The following is a 10,835-nucleotide window of genomic DNA, read 5'->3' as shown; positions in this document are numbered from 1 at the left end:
AAGACCTTCCTCTGGATATCAACCTCTTTGACCCTTTGACCTTGACCTAGGAGTTTGACCTACTTTGAAAAACTTTAACCTTGGCCATAACTTTTGAATGGTTGATGCTAGGGCTTTCATACTTCACATATGTAATCCTTGTGACATCACCTTCCTTTGGATATCAACCTCTTTGACCCTTTGACTTTGACATAGGAGTTTGACCTACTTTTGAAAAACTTTAACCATGACCATACCTTTTGAATGGTTGATGCTAGGACTTTCATACTTCACATATGTAATCCTTGTGACAAGACCTTCCTTTGGATACCAACCACTTTGACCCTTTGACCTTGACATAGGAGTTTGACCTACTTTCGAAAAAACTTTAAACTTGGTCATTACTTTTAAATGGTTGGTGCTAGGGCTTTCATACTTCACATATGTAATCCTTGTGACAAAACCTTCCTTTGGATACCAACAACTTTGACCTTGACGTTGCAATTTTACTTACTTTTAAAAACCTTTAACCTTCGCCATAACTCTTGAACAGTTGCAGCTAGGGCTTTCAAATTTCACAAATATATTCCTCGAGACAAGACCTTTCTTTGGGTACCAACATTTTGTATCTTTTGGCCTGGATTTTGACTTGCATTTGAGAAACTTTAACCTTTGCCATAAGCTGCCATACCGGGGGCATCAGTGTTTCACAAACACATCTTGTTTCTACTTTCTTCTCCGGTACTTTTTTTGTCCTCGATTGTTCTCAAAAACTTAGCATCCGATTGATATGAAACCTTTTTTAACAGGCATGATTTGAAGATGTGCGGAAAGAAGGTCATTTTGCACGCACTTGCATGCACGTGCGTGCGCTAGCAATGAGTGAAATGACTGATATAATTGATAATAAAACTTTAAAGTTTCCTATTTTTGAAGAAATGCCTTGGCATTGAGAATATAATCAAATATTAGAATTGTACACAAGATGATATATTTAAAAATCATGAACGCACGCGCATGCACGTGTGCTTCGCTCTGACTGGCTGACACAAAAGATCTCAATAACTTCCTTCCTTTCAAAAATCAACTCGCATGCACGTATACTGCAATTTGCAAACCTCTTTTACTATGCAACTAGAAAATAGGCACTTTTTTTACTTTTTAAAATTAATGTACAAAGCCTCTTACTGTTGGCATTGCTACGGAATTCATTGTTACTGTAATTTATTGTTACCTTAATTAATATTTTCCTAATTACCTGCAGCATATTGTAAAAATCAAAAACATTATTTTTAAAGTTATAAGTTAATTATATATATATATATATATATATATATATATATATATATATATATATATATATATATATATATATATATATATATATATATATATACATTTATTGTGTTTTTCTACTAAACCAACTTTGATATTGATTTGAAGGCAATTTTGTGTATACTCACGCGTAGAAATAAACACGGAGAAACGCGCGCTAACGTGACATCACAATGAGGCTATTAAAAAAAATATCAAAAATATAACGATATACATTTAGGACAACGAGAAATTCAAACATTGAGTGTATTTTTGCAGCTTTTAAATATGTAAAATGTAAATACATGTGTATAATGAATATTTTTTTTTAAGTTTCATGTGCGTTATTGGTGTGTAAATCACACAGACTTGCACGTAGGCATATTTTTCATGAAGCGCTAGTGACAAGTCTGTGTGATTTACACACCAATAACTCACATGATGACGAAACTAAAAAAAAAAACCATTACTTGATTGAATTTTGATGCTCTCTGTGTTTATCAGCCAGAGATTCAACTTAATTGCTACATGTATTTTAACTGTAAATAGGAAATGCAGGAGACTAGTCATCATCATTTCAACACGTTACACGGAATGTGAAAAGTGTGATTTTGAACTGAAGTATGCACTGCATGTGGCTTATAGTAAGTCAAGTATTATAATTACTATAAACATCTGACTGACACCTGAACTCTTTTGATTTTAATTAACTTAAACAGTTAATTAGTAGAGTTGTTTAATTTACGTGATTGAAGATGTGCGGAAGTTATATTAGATATACTGCCAGCTCTTCTGGATAAGGACGTAGAGGTGCCACTTACTCTCTCGAACATCACGTCATGTGATCTTTCAGATGAGAAGACACGTGACAAGGAATTTAAAAAGCTGATCGATGAACTAAGAGCCTAATTGTAGGTTTGAAAAGAAATTTTATTACCAATTGCTTTTTATCTGATCCGAGTCGAATACTGAAATTTGTTTTAATACGTGTCTGTTTATCAAGAGTCTATTAACTTATGTATCTTTTTACATCGTGGATTTTTTTTATTCTCAGGCTTGAAGGATGGTTTTGGAATTCCAAAAGAATTGACCTATAGGAGAGAACAATTTCCAGGAAAAAGTCGTATTCCAAAATCAGTATTCATTAGCTACTTTCTACTGTATATAAATGTGTATGTCTATTTTTTTCAAATTTGCATTTTGAACCTTAAAGTTTTTATATGCAATTCTAAAATTTACCCTTAAAGTTGGCTAAAACAACAGCCCCCCCCCCCCTTGAAGCACCCTTTTTGTACAATTTTAGGCCTAGAAAGCTTCAGGACAGGTCTGCTTCTACATAGAATTATAATTTGATAGAATGTGATCTAAAGAATAATTTAAAATACTTAGTAGGATTTTTAGGAGGACCCCTGCCCTGGGATCGAAAATCACAAAAAGTCCCCCCCCCCCTAAAAAATATAATCTGTTTTTGACAACCTGGTTCGTATTTATACAGATTTATTATATAGTCAGAATAGCGAAGAAGATTAAGCTGCTGGCTTTTAAAGCTGATGATACCTTTTAGAATCGTGGTTCAAACCCACACTTTTCAAACATTATTCATTGTATTTTTCTTGAATTATCTATCTTTGAGGAATTTTCATTTTACATATAAAATCTATGTAACTTAAACGCAGTCAAGCGAAACTATGCCTCAGCGTTGCACTTTTTTCTTCGAGGTCAAGAATTTTTCACTCTGTATTACTCTGAACAGATATTCCCGTCTGCGCTGAGCTACAATGGATTTCTGTTGTACATGTATATAGTTCTTTATTCATTTGATATCTAGAATTTTATCAATTCAGTGTATTAAGTTTTATGTGTATGCCATGTGTATTACTATATTGATATTTGAACTTAATACTAACAATATTTTTAATTTAATTTTTGAAGTTAATGGTTTGAATTCATATCACAAGTTTTCAAACGATGGAGCTACATATCAGTAACTTCACTCCCTTGGATTCTATTTATATAATTGGTATAGGTTAATGATATGTTTTTATTATTTCCACGGAAATCAATTGAACATATATAGTAGAAATATAACACAGATATTTATTACTACAGACATTACCGCTCCAAAGAAAAGTAAAAAAAAAAAAAACTATCGAAAGAGATTTTCGAGAAAGAAATACAAAATGCGTCATCAGTAACAAGCTTCTTAGTTTAAGTCTATGAAAAAGTCCCTCCTATTTCTTCATACTACATGCATTTGAGAAGAGATATATGAGAAGCCATTAACGGGAAGCAGGGGGATAAAACGTAGGTAACCGGAAAGGAAATTGATAAGATTTTAGTAAGGACTAAAACAATCCCGGCCCTATATGTTTACGGCGGATTTAATATAAAGCGATTCTTTGATAGCATCTACTCAGAGGATAAACCTTTAATGAGTGGAGTTGAAAGTGTTTCCAAAAGATTCTTGCAGAAAACAAAAGTAAAAATATGGCTAGTTTTTGTGGCAGAAGGGAATCTATATAAAACAAATGAAAAATTTGTATCCATTTTATTCCCTCAATTCCTTCACGACCCTATAAGGTTCGATTCGAAACTGACCTCGCTCAGTATCGCTGTATGGGAAAAGTATGAACAACGAAACGTCTATGTGTTGAGTTACAGCTGACCAGCTTTATATTTTTAAACATTATTTCATACGTTATACTAAATAAAGCTTATATTGACATAGCAGCATGTATAATTAATATAAACAAGATGTGTTTGTAAGATACTGATGCCCCCTTTGGCAGCTCATGGGCAAGGTTCAAGTTTTCAAGAGAGGTGAAACTCCAAAATCAACGTCATGAGGTCAAACATATTAGTCCAAAAGAAAAGTCTTGTCACAGGGAATACAACTGAAATGTGAAAGCCCTTGCACCAACTGTTCAGAAGTTATGGTAAAGATTACAGTTTTGCAAAATTTAGTCAAAATCTAAAGTCAAGGTCATGAGGTTAAAATATTGGTACCAATGAAAGGTCCTGTCACAAGGATAACAATTTGTGGAAATGAAAGCCGAATCACCAACTACTCAAAAGATTTCGCCAAGATTAAATTTTTTGCTGACACATGTGCCTGAATGCTAAGCCCTGCTAAGAAATTGAGTATTGAAGTAAGTTTTTATACTTTAAAACGCTCACTTCTTAAATGTCTTCAGCTTCTTGTCTTGATTTCTATAGATACACTTTTTTTGCAATCTAGATGATCAAGACAGGCCTTAGCTCTGTGAGTTGTTCCTCGCACTTTTTTGCTTGAATCATCAGCTCCACATGAATGACGTAATATTAATAGTCTTCTCTGGAGTGACATTCTCATTGACGTCTTCAAGAATGATGGTTGGTTACTGTATTGTGTGTCAGTAAGATCCAGTAGAATGGTTCTGCCAATATCATTCTTGATATCAGGGGAATTATAAAGTGCAATAATGTTGTCTGTTTCACTACCAAACACGTTGACAGAGACAGCAATTACTTTTAACTAATCATTGGAATTGCTCTTCAGCAAAATGGGCTTTTTAGATTTCAATTGCAACTCCACCAACTTGTCTGTTTGTGTAAATTTGAGGTTTGTGAGATCGAAGTACTATTTATTATATTTTCAACAGTGAAATACTGTAATTTATTTGTTGAATAAAAGTGATATTCTGTCAGTGTGAATGGATATCAAAATGATATTCTGTCACAGAGTGACAGAATATTAGAAGTGCGCCAAAGCTCGAGATTTCCCTTCCCTTCCTGAAGAACGTTGTAAAACATTCTTCCTTGTCTATCATAAGATAGAGTCAATATACCATTCTAACAAAAACTGCCAAAGTTGCTCCAAATATTGTGTTGAAATCCAGTGTTTACAATGTTTTCAATCTCACGATCCCTAAATAAAATGTCTCAGCCGCAAAATTATGAAGCCACATCCTATGACACTGTCTTACAAGAGAGAGAGAGGGGTAAAGAGAAAATCAAAGAAAATGTAATAAACAGAAAATTCAATGTTTTGAAGTTAAATATGGAATTAATTTTACTCGTGTGACAGGATTTTTTTTCCTTAAATTTTCACTCGTGCTTCGCACTCGCGAAAATATCATAAAATCCTGTCCCATTCATGATACAGAATCATGTCCCACTCGTAAAATAAATTTCACATTCAACTACAAAACAAGGAATATCCTCTATATATTCAGATACAAACATCATCTCTGAAGAGTGACTCACAGACAGCCAAGTCTCAGTCAGAATAATGATTTCAGATAAATTGACCAAGAGATCTTGTGATCAGCATTGATATAATAGTAGATTTGTGGTCCACGTCCATGCAAAGATGGCTTTACTATCTTCTAATGATTTGTCCTCAGATAAATGTTGCATTTCTTGTAATAAACACAGATCTTAGTAGAATGAAAATCTAAAATATGAAGCCCCTGAAGATTTTTTTTACTCTACTAAGAGCCACATAAGCGTGTCCATCTGTATGGCGGTTTTTAAAGCTGGTCAACATCTATGAGATAGTTAGGCCCTGAACTTAATGGTTTGTGCACACCCGGCATATTTTGAGAGGATAAGGTATTCTCTTTATTCACTGTAAATGAGATTTCTGTCCTCTTAATTGGTGTTGCAGATGGAAATACTCTTTGCTATCTATCTATCATCTATCTATCTATCCGATACAAAAAGATGAAGTGGGGCTGAAGTTATTTCTGCTATATGACGTAATGGAAGTGAAGTGCACCAATTCTTAATATGTTGATAAACAATTCTCTTCATTTCATTTAATGATCTTACTAAAGTAGTGTAGGTTTCACCAATAAAAACACCTGGTTGAAGCTAAATACTGAATTATATGGCTGTTAAAGCTGGAACATTGAAACTTGTCGCATTTGCTAACTGCTAACTTCAGTACGTTGTAAAACTGCTGAATCAGGAGAAGATCCTTCTTCGACACACTCGCTATCTTTTTGCTTCGTACTAGGAGAAATTCCATCGAATATACAAGTAGGAGGACTATTTGTTCCCAATTTTTCCATTGCGTTGTCAATCATGTTTGTACATGTATTCCACTTCTGTTTGCTTTGTGTCAATTTCAGCTAAGTTAGCTAAGTAAAAATCCTCATACGATGGGAGTGAAAGTAAGTCTTCTTCATTATGTCATGGTACGTAGGTAAAGCAATATTTGAATGTAATGAAATGAATCTGCTCCTTCATTTTTGACTTCCTGTGATAACGGAGAACTGCATGGGATGGTGGCTTCTTCCTCTTTCCACCGCTTTATTCAAGTATCACAAATCAACTGATTCATTTAGTTTAGTATCAGCTTCCATCTGAGATATCACCAGAAGTTTTTTTTTTTTGAGTTATATACAGGAATAAAACAAATTGCGAAGTATGCAAGGCAGATATCTGATATGTTTGAGGATCTAGCTGCATTTAAGAATGCCTTCGCACATCTAGGGACATCTTGGCATCTTTGTTGACCAAATTTCAGGAATAGTCTCCTGTGAAATTGCATGTAAAATCTTCCCCATTTCACTTTCATCCTTTGTTATATAAGCCACCATATATTTTTAATACAGGCATACGGGTCAAAACAAAATTGAACATAGATGTTGGCTCACCAAGCTTTCAGTAAACCTGGATTACAATAGTTTGTATGAATTACTTGTGGAGAACGTTCAAGGACAACAGTGCTTCCATACTTTGTCGTTTTAATGGCTGTCTCATGGTCTTTACTTGAAACTCTAGTCATTGTAATCAAGCTAATTACAGCAAACGGATTTGCCTCTTTACCAGAAAGAATATAATGAAATTTGTTCAAAACACACAGAATTTTCTGTCTGGTTGCTGCTAGTTTTATTGGGTCATCAATTTGTAAAGCTTTAGCAATGACAGAGGTCTTCAGAGTGTAGCTTATGGAAGTTGAATCTGCAGAAAGTTCCCTTTTTTCTTGCTGAATGCTTATACTGCTGAACAGAAGTAACCAGAGAGTGAAACTTTGAATCCTTGCCTTCATTTGGAATTTGATATTTGAGATATAGTTGACAATTAATTTACTCAATCCTCCATTACTATTTTGGCTTGTCAATCCATATAACTATGAGTGCATTAGGTAAACCTTCTTGTTTGAACTCAATCCTAAATGAAAAGCGCTTAATTTTTCTTAAAGGATGAGTAGAGGACAACTAAAACGTCCTGAAAACTGTCTAAAACCGATTATTAAAATGCTTAGCTACGGTCACGGGATTGGATCGTAGAACTGAACATTTTTCGTGATATGATAGATTATTAACCTGTTAATCTGTTAATTTATTTTGTTGGCGTGCTATAACCTGCAGCGTGTTCCTTCCCTTTAGATCTACAGATGATAACGTAACAAAGAATGTTAATATTTCTAACTGCTTTTCTGTTGCAAGAAGTTTTTACATGGTTTTTTGCCAATAAGGGGGTTACCCTCTGATTGTCTGCAAAAAACTGATAAGCATCCTTCAAAATTAGCCCAGAAAGTCTGTCATGGTCTTTGATAAAGCTTGAGTCAATGTTTCTATCAGCAAGGATATCAGTAATCTCGTTAAGAGTCTTTCGCAAGTTCTATGGTCGATAGAACGTTTTTCCTACTTATTTTTAGGCCATTATTTAAACACTAAATTGTCTACGGATTTTTTGTTTGCCCGATCATGACGAGGAGCACACAGCGGATGTGACCTGTCGACAGAGGATGCTTACTCCTCCAAGGACCTGATCCAACTTCTGATGCTTTTAGAAGTCCATGTTTGCTCTGCTCCCGATTTGTATTGTTTCAGTGGACTTTGAGCTTGATAACTGTTCGTTATCGCCATATTTAATTCAGTAATTGTGGTTAGTGTTTCTCTGTGATCAGCCTGCATTCTTTGTTGGTTTTTAAATTCATGTAAAAAGATGTTTTCACTTCTTGGTTTTTGCTGGTCTAAACACAATGTTAGCCTTGTATCATCTATGGATATAGGAAATGTCTTTACAGTGGATGTATCAATGCACTTATTAACATCTGCTCTGATGATTGAATCAGCAGCAAACCGTAGTTGGTCTGGTTATGCATGATTTGCACGTGCTACTGTAAATGCACATGCATATGGTCCACAAGATGACGTGGTCTGTTGGATTAAAACTTTTATGCAGACTGTCCTAGAGTATAATCATCAGAAAAATTGTGTAGATACATGTATAAGATCATTGGCCTTGTCATGATTTGCTCTTTTTAGGAGCGTTTTTTTTTTATTTCTAAATTTTTAAAATTATTTGTGCATAAATAATTTTAGAGAGTGTTACTTTTATCTATTTGTTATGGTGTTCTGCAGGTTTCATGCATTTCCCTCGACCCAGTAAATCAACATTAAGTCATTTTCTGTCTAAATATATTATTTCAAAAGAATTTGATGAATTGGCAATTAAATTCAAACAAACAGAAGCACGGAAAAGGGGGTGGGGGAGGGGATATCTTTTACCATGCTAAGGTCATCAAAAATCTTTAAGAATGGCAATATTCTAGACGTGCTTACAGAACAACGAATCATAAACTTTATCTTGAAGTCACAAGGGTCCTGCCATGAGGTTACCCAATGTGTATCAATGTAATGTATATTCACCGAGTGATAATCAGAGGCAACTCATAGTTGTATGTGTTGATCTGATTTTAACGTTGCTTCAATCACTACAGACCATTTCTCGCCAATTTTCACATTAATCCACTGTCGAGACATTGAACATATCATAATCTATTAATAATTGCATTCCTTTTCAGTATGTCATATGTAGATTATACTCCTTTATCAGCTTCAGCTCTGTTTCTTTTCAATGGATTTTTTTTAAATGGTGTGAATTCTAGGCGCTCATGCATGATTCGATAGTTTCTGTAAGATGCTGAACACTTTATTACAATTTGCAGAAAAGCTGCATTCGTGGTTGCCAAGTGTCTTCTTGGATTTAGAAAAAATAATCAAACTTTTTTCCTTTTATTTTATTTATTCATTTATTTATTTTTTATTTATTTATTTATTTATTTATGATGAGCAACATCTGCATCCCTTTAATTCCTTTCTTAACCAAACTACCACAGGCCAAATAACTGAATAAAAGACTTTTTACCTCACTAATTTTTTTAGCACTGCTATTAGCTTGTTTTAATTTAAAATACTTAACATTTAAGATGAGTTGACAAATGTATGTTGTATCAAGTTCATTACAGTATAAATTCACTCAGCTGATTCTGGGCTAAATAGTTATATATCTAATCAGCTGTACGATATATTCTATCCATGAATTATCTCGTGCTCTGTTTTTTTTTTAATTACCGGAGGGGGGGGGTCTTTTCCGAAGATCTGTTTGATAACGATGCACACTTGTGTTTTAAGTGAGTTTATCCACCAGGACACCCTAAGAACGCGTAGGAAGTGATTTTGAATCAACAACATATACGGCTTTTTTTCGGAAAACGAACAATTTTTCATTGTTTTTTTTTTCTTTCATGGAAATTTATTTTGACGATTACTTGAAATATTAAGATAACGAACAGTATTCAAGCTCGAAGTCCATTAAAACAATACAAATCGGGAGCAGAGCAAACACGGACCTCCAAAAACAGAGGTGGGATCAGGTGCCATGGAGGAGTGAGCATCCCCTGCCGACTGGTCACATCCGCCGTTTGCTCCTTGTCATGATCGGGGAGTAACGGAAAAAAGCCTTCGATAATTCAGTTTGTAAATAATGACCTAACAATTAGTATGAAAAACTTCAGTTATCATATGACTTAATGATAGATTGTATTTACTGACAAGGTCATTGTATCGACCAGAGAACTTACGAAATGATGAACTTTAAACGAGACTGTTGATATTCTTGTTTCATCAACTTGTTTGTCAATAACTTACTTCGTTTTAGAAATTGTTCATACGTAGAGCATGCTCTTGCGTATCTAATCAACTGAGAGATATACACCCCATATGAAGGTGATAAGGGTAACTATATTGCTGCATAAGTAAAGGAAGGAAAGAATGCTTAAAGAATAAGGTAGAAATTTCTCATACAGTTTTAATGTTACAGTTAACTAACTCACATCTTTTGGCACACGCTTAAAATGCATTGCACGGTACAATTAAAAAACTGAACTTATAAAAAATTACATGTTTTTATGCCCCTGCAATAAAATGGCCGGGGGGCATATAGTGTTACCCTGTTCCGTCATTCTGTCATTCCGTCATCATTGACTTTCCGTTCATTATCTCGAAAACAGTTGCACACATTCAACTCAAATTTGACATATGAATACGTCATAGGAATGTTCGAATTTGGTCATGGTCCGATGATTTTTGAAAGAGTTACCCCTCTTGTACTTAGAAAAAAATAAGAAATTTTCAGTTTCCGCTCTTTAACTTTTGAAGGGATGTATGTATACGGTCGAAATTGCATGTGCAGGTATTTTACCAGAAAATACAGGTCAAGTTAGAATTTGGTCGTGGTTCGATGATTTTTGATATAATTATCCT

This window comes from Saccostrea echinata, unplaced genomic scaffold (assembly GCF_033153115.1).
Source record: "Saccostrea echinata isolate AGI-Se365-2 ecotype Australia unplaced genomic scaffold, CSIRO_AGI_Sech_v1 ptg000001l, whole genome shotgun sequence".
Classification (NCBI taxonomy): domain Eukaryota; kingdom Metazoa; phylum Mollusca; class Bivalvia; order Ostreida; family Ostreidae; genus Saccostrea; species Saccostrea echinata.
This window is presented reverse-complemented; position numbering follows the sequence as displayed.